This window comes from Lissotriton vulgaris, chromosome 8, assembly GCF_964263255.1.
Source record: "Lissotriton vulgaris chromosome 8, aLisVul1.2, whole genome shotgun sequence".
In the NCBI taxonomy this organism is placed as follows: Eukaryota; Metazoa; Chordata; class Amphibia; order Caudata; family Salamandridae; genus Lissotriton; species Lissotriton vulgaris.
Window position 1 is genome coordinate 1,204,417,461 of NC_141696.1, and position 12,346 is coordinate 1,204,429,806.

The 12,346-nt window shown below is 46.1% G+C and overlaps 1 pseudogene; it reads left to right on the forward strand.

Moving 5' to 3' along the window:
* Positions 1-3,284: 3,284 nt before the first annotated feature.
* LOC147698492 (U2 spliceosomal RNA) lies at positions 3,285-3,446 on the forward strand (annotated as a pseudogene).
* Positions 3,447-12,346: the final 8,900 nt, after the last annotated feature.

Below are 12,346 nucleotides of genomic sequence, written 5' to 3' on the forward strand. Positions count from 1 at the left end.
TTTAATATGAAAATCTTTGTGATCAATATCTTTAATTCGTTCTTCTGCTTTCTCAACAATGTTGCGAGGATACTCTCTTTGTAAAAATCTTTGTTTGAGTCGAGAAACATCTGAGTCACTTTTGGTCCTCTGTGAAGCAATCCCTTTTGTGTCCATCATCTGAGAAAATGGTAAGATCTCAACTAATCCCTGTGTGCCATGCCCACCAACCCTGCCTGTGGCATGGGTTAGTCACCCATTTATCATGCCTTACATCCCTAAGGCGGGGTGCACCATACCGCAGATGATGGCATAACTGAATGAGCAATATGCCCCTACAGTGTCTGTACCATTCACAAAAATTGTAAGTGCAGTGAAGCCATTTGGAGTACAGGGGCTGGAAGTTTGTCATCACAACTCCACAGCTCCATGAGGGCTTTACAAAAAAACTGGAAAGTTTGGTATCAAACTTCTCAACATAATAAACCCACACTGATAAACCTGTTGGATTTATTACAAAATCCACTCAGATGGAATTTTAGAGACGTCCCCTGAAAAACTACCAGTATTGGCTGACTGGTGCCTGCCAGCCAGCCATTATGTGTACAAAACTTCCTAGGCCGTCTAACTAATAGGCAACAATTGATCTGACCCAATAGCAAAAGGAACATTCAAGAGGTAAAATTATAAAACAAACATATTTTTAATTAACATAATAAAAATCATATACAGACCAGAACAAAATTCAGACTATATGATAAGGTTTGACAAATATCATAGCATGTACATACATTAGTCAAAACATATACATTTAATACATACAAATATTTTAAAAAAGAATTAAGACAATTCAATAAAAAGGACACCCTAAATCATAGGTGGTGCCTAAAGTGAAGAGATGAATAAGAACTCGACGCGCGTTTCGGCAGAAAACGCCTTCCTCAGGAGTCACAGTAGATTATATTATACACTTGATGACAAAGCAGATGATGTCTTCATATACAGATAAAAAACAACAACAGGCACATGATGTTCCTGTAGAAAACGAGTCTGTAGGTACTAAGATGTATTCAGTCGCTAATCATGAGAGATAATGGAGCAATTCCATAAAACAGCATACAATATATCTGAACATATACAAAATTTTCAAGATGTATGAAACTGGCAGCGTGTGGTACAAGTATTGCAGCCAGGTTAATGATCCCAGGTTGCCAACTATCGTTCATGTAGTTGCAAATAAAGCTCAGTATATCTGTCAGGATGTTCGAAATCCGGCAGTGAATAGTGATTGTCTGCGGTAAATATAAAACCGTCAGGACGACAATTGTTTGGCAATTGAAGACTTGTATAAGTCTGATGAGAAAACGACTTGTAGCAGGATAATGCTCACACGGCGTTAATGGCGCGGCGTCCCGTCCTCCAAAACGAAGTCCTGCCAGCCAGCCACCACCAGACAGGTTTATGACCTCATGGGATGAGAGCATTTATGCTCTCGAGGTCAAGAACAAAGCCTGCTCTGGGTGGAGGAGCTTCACACCTCTCCCTGGCAGGAACAGCAACACCTGATGGTGAGCCTCAAAGGCTCCCACCTCATGATGTGCTGATTTGGGCAGATCCAACTAAGGGCCCAATTTTGATGTCAGATGGAACTGAGTCTGTCTGACATCGATTCAGTACTGGGACCGACCGACCTCTTGTTGGGGGTCCCAACTCAGCAATTAGGATGCGACCAAACACTGAGCCCATCGGAAGCAATTTGGAAATCTACTTTGGATTTCTTTCCGACCGACTCCATCCAAATGGGTTAGTCCGAAATGAATCAGAGCAACTGAATACTATGCCGTAGTAACAGCTCTGCCCGAGGGTCAGACCCGTTTACTACGGCATAGTAATCGGTCCCTAAGTGGAGATCCCCACCCCCCTGTCCAGACCCCACTTTTGGTGGAAGGACAAACAGGAGTGTAGGATTGTCCACTTCAGCCTGGCATCCCCCCCTACGGTCACCAAGTGCTGAGGCGAACCCCTCTCTTAGAAATTCTCCATCAAGAATATGAGAATTAGGCACAGTAGGAACAGTGATGTTCCCCTCTCTCCAAAGGTAGGGGGCACCCAAAGGGTGTAGTCAACCTAGAGAATAGTAGTCATATACTACTGCCCCTGACCTCAAAAATGCCCTTACATTTAGTATTTAAGGTCTCCCCTGAACTTTGTTTCTCAGATTCGATGGACCAATGAAGAAGACGGGCCAGGACCGCTGCTGGACGAGGAACTGAACCGCTGCAGACCGAACCCGGCAAGAACCACTGCCACCTGCACTCGGTTCGACCACTGCACCTTCTGTCACCAGAAACCCTGCTGGGCCTCCAAGAAACCCCAAAGATCCAGCAACCTTAGCCAAAGTGCCAAGAGCCTTCCTATTGACTAGAGGTGCTAGTCCCCGGTGTCCACTGGTACAAGACTTACAAGAACCACCACAGTGAAGACCAACACTTGTGTCAAAGCAACTCCCTGCTACAAGTGAACTCCAAGAACCACCACAGTTGAGGACCAACACTCCTGTTATTGTGACTCACAAGGCCGCAGTGGTAGAGGACCCGCACTTGTGCTGATGCAACTGTACCCTGCCAGAAGAAAGCGCAGCACGCCCAACGGCCTCCATGACCTTGAAGAGTTCTCCCCGGCCCACGACCGTAGCTGTTCATAGCCCCATTCCTGAGAGACCGTATCCTCCTGCAAGTGGCCCTGTCAGCATCCTCCTGCACCACCTCCCAACCACGACCTTCCAGGGATGATCCGATGCTGGTGGAAAACCATCCGATCTACAGCAACCGACCACCAGCGACCGCAACAGAACTTGTGTTGGCTGCCTGCTGAAACCTAACCCGCTCATTATCCCCGCCAACCGTGAGGGTAAATATCAATGCCAGTATCGACTCCCTCGGCATTGATACTGAATTCTGCACCTTTCGAATGGTCACAGCCCCCATGCCCAACACTGGGCCCAGTGGTGGCTCGTATACAAAGTATCTTCTACTAGACTAAACGGGTTTCATGTGCGTGAAAAGTATTAGTTGATGCTATACAAACCTTTTGCCAAGAATATTGAAAATATTGCATAATTGGCAAGTCTACTTATAACTGCCACAATAGTAAAATACTGCTCATCAACACTGTCCTCTCTTGGTTTGCAAATTAGTCGTGCATGAAACTGTGAAATCAAAAGCTCATAAGCAACAGCTGTTAGACATTGAAGCATACATTTTATTTTCAGCCAGGTAAAGAGCGGAGCTGCTCTTGTTTGGAGAATCGCCTCTCAGCCCTTTGGCTAAGATTAAGTGAAGTATCTGTTCTTAACAGATTGAAACCACTTGTAAGTGGAAATAAATCTGAAATTTAGATCGAATATTTTGACTTGGAAGCAGCTGAAATCTCCTTTGCATCTGCAAATTATATGCAAATTACCCAGACAAGGCCCACTAATCCCTAAGGAGCGGAAGGAAGGACACGAGCATGCAGGTACCAGTTTCCCCACTAGAGGCCCAAAATAGACATCTCAAAGACCGCGCGGACAGACCTTGGGTTATGGTAATATTGCGCTCCCTGTTTCCTTCTTTTTCTTAGCATGTGGCTAGACTAAAAACTTTAAAACCCTTCTAAAAACCTTCACAGGTCTAGCAGCACTCAGTCCTCTGGAGAGGGGAACTAAGTTTAGATGACAACACATGTAGCCCTCATCTTACCTCTTGGGAGTGACTTCACAGTGTTTCCTGAACTTCAGGTAATTGCTGTCTTCTGAGAGACCCCCCCAGGTACTTAGACAGTAAACCCTCAGGTGACATCGGTAAGCAAGAGGTGACCCCAGTGATAACAGTTAAACTGGGCATAAATGCCACACGCAATGGCAGGACAGATGGACACTGGCTCCCCAGTGAACATCCCAGAAGCTATCCCACCAATGGATGCTCAGACGCCAAACCCCTTGCATGGGACAGCAAGGAGGCAAGTAAGGTGAACACTCCAAAAGAGAGCCTTGGCGCTGGAAAGGCTGGTGACAGAAAGGCACCAGGACCAAAGAAAGAGGGACCTGAAAGCACCAAAAGGGCAAGGGAAGGGCACGGAAGGGACTAACCGGAGGAAAGCCCCTGAATCCTTCAGCGGGTAATCCCTTACCCGTACGCATGCCCGAGTAATGTGGTGGGAGGTAAAGGAGAAGGGTGGGTCCCCACTAGTCAGAGACCTGCTCTTAGATAAGGTCTTGAAACCAGCAGAAATCCCAGTGACAAAGGTGTTGAGCTGCCAAGTGTCAGCATCAGGACTGATCTTCCCCCTGAGTTTCATCACCCAAGGTGCTTTTTAGGAAGTACTGGAAATCTTCTAAGAGAAGAAGGAAGAACAACCATATAACACCTTCCATATGTCAGCAGGATGGGACTCAACATCATTGGAGACAAGAATCATGTGGCGATGACGAACTACCACATCCTGGACTGGCAGTTCGGGCTGGACTGTTCCCATTGGGCACATGGTCAAGACTGATTTGCAAATGGCTGGGTTCAGACTGGAATGGCATGGGGAGCAAAAAAACTATGGCGCCGATTCACAGAACTAATCTGAGACAAAATCCTAAACTTACTACTTTTGGTATTCACAGAAAGCATTTAGTAGTGGTAAAGTTAGGATGTTGTTTTAAGTCTGTCTTAAGTCTATCTTAAGCTTGTCTTAATTCAAACTTAAGACAAAATCCTAACTTTACAACTACTAAATGCCTTTGGTGAATACCAAAAGTAGTAAGTTTAGGATTTTGTCTCAGATTAGTTCTGTGAATCGGGCTATGAATTTAGGCCCAGATCTCTGAACTGAGGTGAATGTATGACATTGTTCTGCATTCTTTCCATCAATTGCTCTTTTTGCATTCCTCCTGAGATATGGCACCATTGTGAAAGAACCCACCAAAGTCTGAGACAAAAGAGGGATTTGGAATGCAACTTAGCAGGTGGCCATAAAGCTACACCTAGACCCTACAGGAAATAGAAAGGACATTCAGAGGCACCCACCAGCAAGCTTACATATCTAGGAGTGGAGAAGGGGAAGATTACGCACCCAGAACAATACTTCACCTGCAGGGAATTTCATAGGACACAATGAAAAAGACAGTCCAGAGATAATCTGCAGGATATGCAAGGAGACCAGACAAGAGGCAAGGGGACGCATGGTAATGAAGGCATGCAACTTCTTCAGTGCAGAGGGACACACCTATTACTGATGCCCCCAGTCAGACAGACCAAGAACCTCCGCGGCAGCAGCAGCACAAACCCCATTCCTGAAGACCATCAGACACCAGCTGGACCCAGCAGCCAACACAAAGGGTAACACCCTCCTGAAAGTTTCAAGAGAAGAAGCAGTGAAGGTGCAAAAATCAGAGAGGAAGGAAGCATTAAAAAGACCGTCCCCAAAGGACTGAACACCTCCAAAACCTGGTCTAGAAAAGACACACACCGCAGCGACTCACACAGCAGAACTAGCTGAGATGGTAGACGCAGCTGGAAACCCCCACCTCTAGGAACCCACAGAAGATGGACCACCACAGGGATTTCCACAATCCCCAGGAACCCAGTGGGAACAAGAACTGATGCCGAAAGGTGCATCTGAGCAAAAGTAGAAGGAGGAAACTACAGAACCAGCCAAGATGGAATGTAAAAGGAGGGAAAGAAATCCAGGAAACAGAAGAAAAAGGAGGAACTGGCAGACAACATTCGCGATGAGAAGGAGATGGAAGTACACTGGAGACAACTAAGTTCCCAGACACTGTGTGGAAAGTGCAGGAAGGAGAATGAGGGCATGAGGTGCACCAGGGCTGAAGGCTGATAGGCACTACCCCAAGTAGCACCACAACCCTAGCCACAGAAGGGAAAGAAGGAAGAAACGTTGACTAAGGACTCCAGAGAACAATCAGGAAGAGGACGAGTCAGAGAAAGGAGGAAATCTACTCCCAGAAGAACACCCCTTCCCAAGATGAGGAACTGGTTGAGGACTACATCACCATCATCCCTGCACCGAAAAAGCAAGCACAAGGTCACATATATTTTTTTAGGCATGGCAAATTAAGTGATTTGCCAGGAATCACAGTATAATGAACCTTCAACAAGACACAAACCTGGTTCTACAAGTTGGAAGTGCTGGCCATAACACCACTTCTCCTCTGCTTACTTTTATGCAAGTAGCTCCTTATCTTTTGATTTTAGCTCTCTTGTGATGTGATTTTCAGGAGAGAACAATCAGCATTTAGTATAGAAAAGAGATTAGGAAGTATTGTTTGGTGTTGATGCATGGTCATGTAGCCTAATGTATGGCATATACATAGCTGTCAAGTATTCCAGATCCTAGCATGATGTGCTGCTCCATTCAAGGTTTTTTTCTTTGATTCCTAGGACTTGCAGGCCTGTTTTATAATGGATGGTGCTCATCCTGAGAATGCTAAAGATGCTGCTATAGCTCCGAGCATTATGAATGCAGCTTAAGAACATGCTGTTGCTTTGGTTGCTGTTCGTAAAGTCTTTAAGTTGCACCCCTGTTATTTACAGGAGTACAAGTGAAGGCAGCGATCAAAGTACAGTGCAAAAGAGGGTAGTAGTAAAATGGCAGCAGTCTATCAGACGAAGTAGCAGCCGGGTAAGAACAGTGCAAATGGTGGCCATTGTGACCTTAGTACGGTACTCGTAGCAGGCAGGGGCACAGTACCAACATCACTACTGACCTTATCATAACAGTAAATGTGCAGGGAGGGGGAGTATGAGCAGCATCTGAAGCAGGTGTGGAATTATTTTGTCTTTTCCATAGAATGACAAAATGGACAAAATACCATCATTCAACATATCCCGAACTCCAATGAATGAACTCCTGTCCTGTGCACTGATCTGCAATGTAATTGACACTGCAAGCAGAGAAATGGGTGAAGGGGGCTTAACCACTGCTTCCCTTGATGTATGTCATCCATGGGATGTGCCTACATTTTATTGATAGCATTGGCAGAGTCTGAAGAAGCCTCTCAGCCCCTCTCTATCTGTATAATGTATATATTATGTATAAAATATTAGAGGTCTGGGGAGACAGCTAAAGCTGTCCCCTAAGCCAGACCTAAAACAATATTCTTAGATAGGGAGGCAAGGGGTCCCTATTTGCAGTGACAATCTTGTGTTTCATCATCTGTTCTGGTACATTTCAATACATTTAGCATATATATCCCTATTTTCAGAGAGAGTCACATGAACACAGAGTAAGGAAAGTCATCATGCATGTTCCAGTGCAGCCCATAGCTGGAACCTATGTAGTTATCACAGATGATACTGAGATCAAAACTTGCATTTAATTCTCATTTAGTTTTCCACTGTCTGGGTTTTCGATGTTGGTGAGTTCTATCAATTAAATCGATATGTGTCCCTGAGTCAAACCAAAGTTGAAGTCCTAATTCTGTGTTTTTGGAATGTCCTGGTTTTTGTTTTTTGAGGCCTCGCCACCCTATTCTTAAAACGTTATGCAAATTTAGCAATCAACTAAAGCATTTATTCCGAGCCATTCGGGAACACAATGTTAAAATTCTTTAGTAAATAAAAAAGATTAAAACAAGTAAAAAAGACAACCGCAAAGAGGTCAAACAATCGAAAAATTAAAACTGACACCAACCCCCTGAATTCCCGTCATAACATGTGCCTATGTATGTGTCTAGAAAAAGTTCCAGATGAGTACGTTTCAAATGCTTCAAAGTAAAGTCAACTGACCAATAGGGAAAACAGGAAAAGCAGCAAACAGTGTTGACATGCCAAACACCACACACAGAAAGACAGTCACTCGGCGGTTGTTATTCCATAAGATCAACATGGCTGAGAGTCACCTCACTCAGGTTGAATATTGTGTATAAATGGCAAAGGGTTCCGGATGCCTAACAGAGACATTATGGTCTTAGCTATAGGGTTCTTTACTCTCATAACACAACATTGCCTTTGAGCTGGTCGAAGTCTCAGCCATGCCGTTTTCCCTCTAATGCCTGTAATCAGTTTTCTCTGATTTTCCCCTTTGCGGGTGTTAGAAATGGGGGTCTCTAGTTGGCAAGGGCTTGCACCTTTGTCCAAGTAAAGATTCTTCTTCCTAGTCAGGATAAGGGAGTTACACTTCTAAAATAACCCTTGCTCACTCCCTTGGTTGCTTGGCACGATCAGTCAGGCTTATCTTAGAGGCAGTGTGTAAAGCATTTGAACGTAACTAACAGTAATGCAGTGTAAGCACTACAAAAGGAGTCCACACCAGTTTAGAAAAATAGCCAATATTTTTATATATAAGACCAAAAACTATAAGAATCCACAATACAGTACTTAAAAATCTACAGTTATCGAAATACGCTTTAAAAACAGCTCCTTGATGTCAATAGCTCCGTCCGGGGCTCTCACGGCGTCGTGAGCAAAAAAATCCAAACAGTTCTGTCTGGTCGCGGACCAGCTATGGTGTCGGGAAGACCTGCAAACAGTACCTGTAATAGATGCAGGGCGCCGAGGCCCTTGAAGTCACTCGTGTTGCAGGTCGAGCTGCTTTTTGTTGAAAACAGGACCGCTGGTATCAGAAGGCATTGGGTGCTGCGGCGTGAAGTGCAGCGGTGCGGTGTGCGGTGCCCTCAGGTCGCGGTGCAAGCAGCGGCTCATGGCGGTGTCAGAGGGTGTCGTCGGTGAGACCAGGGTCGCAGTGCGAGGCGAAGGTCATGGTGCAAGGAGCTGCGGCGTCGTTGCTGAAGCGCTGTCGTTGGCTGACGAACGAGAGTCGATGGTGCCGGCGTCGATAGGCCAAGGCTGTGGTGCGGGATGAGGGCTTTGCGTCATGTAACTTTAGGAGCGGTGCCCTCGAACCATGGTGCAAGCAGCAGCGTCAATTTCGTCGTGGAGCAGTGGCCTTGGGGAGAAGTAGTCATCAGTGTGAAGCTAGGCGGTGCGGAGTGAGGTGCCCACAGGTCGGGGTGCGAGCAACCGCTCATTGGCATCGTCGTCGTTGAGACCAGGGTCACGGTGCAGAATTGCGGCGGTGCTCTCTGCAGTGCCATGGCTTCGCATGAAGTGAGGCGGTGCGGAGTGTGGTGCCCACAGGTCACGGTTTGAGCAGCCGCTCGTGGTGGCGTCAGCAGGCAGCGTCAGTGAGTCCAGGGTCATGGCGTGGCCTTGCAGCGGTGCCCTCTGTCGTGCCTTCAGGACACGGAGTGGGCAGCAGTGTCATAAACTTTGTCAAGTTGCTTTTCTTCTGTCGCAGCACAAAACACAGAGTCTCCAGTGCTGAGGGCAGAAGAGCTTGAAGTCTTTGCTGTTCCTGAGACTTCTTAAACAGGGTGCAAGCTCTACCTCAGCCCTTGGAGAAACTCACAAAAGTAGATTGGAGAAAGTTCAGTCCGGTCCTTTACTGCCCAAGACAGAAGCAGCCACTGTAGGCCAACACAGCAAAGTGGTAGTCCATCCTCACAGCTTCTACAGCTCTTCTTCTTGGCAGTCTTCTTGATCCAAAAGAGTCCTAAAGTTCAGGGGTCTGGGCCCCAGTATTTGTATTCAAAATCCTTTGATCCTCTAGGCAGAGGGTGTCTGTGCCCAGCCAGAACCAGTTCTGCCTTCTCTGGTGTGCTTTCCGGCAGGGGGTGGAGACAGCATTGTCAGAGGCAGACCAGGCATTTTGAGGTGCAAGGAAATCTCCTCCCTCTTCCCCCATCGCAGCCCAGGTCTATTCAGCCCTTTCCTGACCTACCTAGACTATCGGGAGCCACCCTTGCTTCCTAGCCATCTGTCGTTCAAACCCAGACTGGCAATTCACATTCCAAAGAGGCACACAGTATGACTGAGCAAGAAAATACCTACTTCCTAAAAGTGGTATTTTCAAACCCAGAATGTAAAAATCACCTTAACTAAAAGACGCATCTTAAGAGTCTGAGCTCAGGCATACTAAATGTTATTTGCCCAGGGCCAGTTCTGTTTATAAGATGTTAAAAACAAACTTCCCATTCTGTCCTATGGGGAACAGGTAGCCTTGCAATAGTGAAAAATGAAATGGGCTGTAATTCACAATCAGGACATGCCACACACACCAGGGCATGTCCTATCTTCCACATACAATGCACTCTGCCAACAGGGGTGCGTTGGGCCTACTTAGGGGTGCCCAACATGTAAGAAAAGGGAAGGTTAGGGACTGGCAAGGGTGTGCATGGGCCAAGTCGATATGACATTTACAAACTTCATGCAGACTCTGCAATGGCAGGTCTGAGGTACCTTTTCTGGGCTACTCACGTGGGTGGCACAATCCGTGCTGCAGGCCCACGTGTAGCATTTGATTCCCAGGCCAGCACACTCATTGCACTTTACTAGGGGCTGACAAGAAAAACAAACTGCCAATCATCGAAACTCCAATCCATAACATACTTTACCACAGGAGCACTTGCACTTTACCACTGATCAGCAGTGCGAAACGTGCACAGAAACACTACACCAGCAAATACAGAGTCAAAACCGGGAAGGCAGAAAGCAAAAACTCAGGGGAAACACGCCAAAAGATGCAAAATCTAACACGTGGAATCTTAAATATGATTGAAATAGATTTTCTTTCAACCTATCACTTGGCAAGCCTCAAGAAGAGTAGCCTTAAAGACTATTGCACTCAGTTTGTACCCGAGTTTTGCCGACATTTAAATCACCTCATCCTTGCCGCTATCTCTAAAGGGTGTATCCTGGTAAAATAGATAATTTATACAAGATGGTGAACTTCACAGTGCTCAAGGATTTGTTGTTTCCACATCCATAAAGTTCTACCCCACAGAGATCATGGGTCATAGCAATTCTAGTGCAGTTACTATTATATTGCCTATTTTTGTCAAACCGTACTAATAGATCAACATTACAGGGGCCTGACTCAAGTTATAATTCTTCTAGATTAATAAAGTTTGCATTCTTGCTTCCTTATTGATTCCCCTTTTTCAATTTGTTGAAAGGGGACATTATAATTTAATAATTGTATTTTAATCTCACTGGAGCACTCAGGGCACTCTCCGGTCCACCGCAATAGCATTAGGCGATTGTTTGAGTAGAGAGAGGCCACTAAGTCTTTTTACACTGTAACTAAGCAGGCGGTTAGCGGTTTAGTCACTAACACGCCTGACTACATAAATTCCACCTCCCGAGCGGGCGCGCACGAGGACAAAAGGTATCTGGGGCATTGCTTAAAGGCTGATTGCTTTTTAATTGTTAGCATTTCCTGAATCCTGTTGAAAGGGGACATTATAATTTCATAATTGTGTTTTAATCTCACAGGGGCGCTCAGGGCACTCTCCGGTCCACCGTAATCACATTAGGCGATTGTTTGAGTGGAGAGAGGCCATTAAGTCTTTTTACACTGTTACTAAGCAGGCGGTTAGCGGTCCAGTCGCTAACATGCCTGACGCCATAAATTCCACCTCCCGAGTGGGTGCGCCTCTGGCAAGCCCATCTGAGCTAGAATGCCTCCAGCTGCCAGGGGATGCTGCCAGTTTTACTACATGGACCCTCTGGGAGAAGAATTTCCTATACACGAGAGACACTCTTGGCTTATAGGCAGCCGTTATATTGTACAGGGGATAATAACGAGCTTCTAGCAGCCAATGGTAAGGGGGCCACAAGGAACAATATGTGTGCCTACTGTGGGTGGGCCTTGGTCAAACAATCACCTTTTCTTCAGGACCCCTACCCTGGGACATATCGCAAACAACCGCGACAGGGGACGTGTAATGATAGCCTGGAGGAGCTAAGCGGGATAGACAGAGATCTGGCATGCAAGGATTATATCTGAACGCCAGATCTATTCCTAAGCACGCAGCGGAGACATGGGTCTTACTTGAGGACTTTACGCCCGACATATGTCTCTTTACCGAAACATGGCTCAACAATGATGCCACCCCGGTATTGGCAGTGGCCTTTCCGGACGATTATGCAGTCACCAGGCTGGACAGGCCCAGTAAACGGGGGGGAGGGGACTAGCTATTGCCACCCGACTACATTACTACATTAAGACGCTGGATAGGGTCTCTTCCGCCAATGTGGAGCTCTTAATATTCAGAGTAGAGCGTGACCAGGTCATTGAATGTACAGGTGCACTGGTATACCATCCTCCGGGGGGGAGTAAACAGGAGTTCTGTACCTCATTGTTGGACAGACTGGCACCTCATGTCCTGAAACACCAATACATTTCTATTGATAGGCGATTTTAACCATCACCTAGAGCTGCTTTCCAATTCGGATTCCGCTAGCTTAATAGCAACTATGGAATCCCTTGAGCTATCACTAAGACTGAGTCACCAGATACACCCAGAGTGCAGGACACA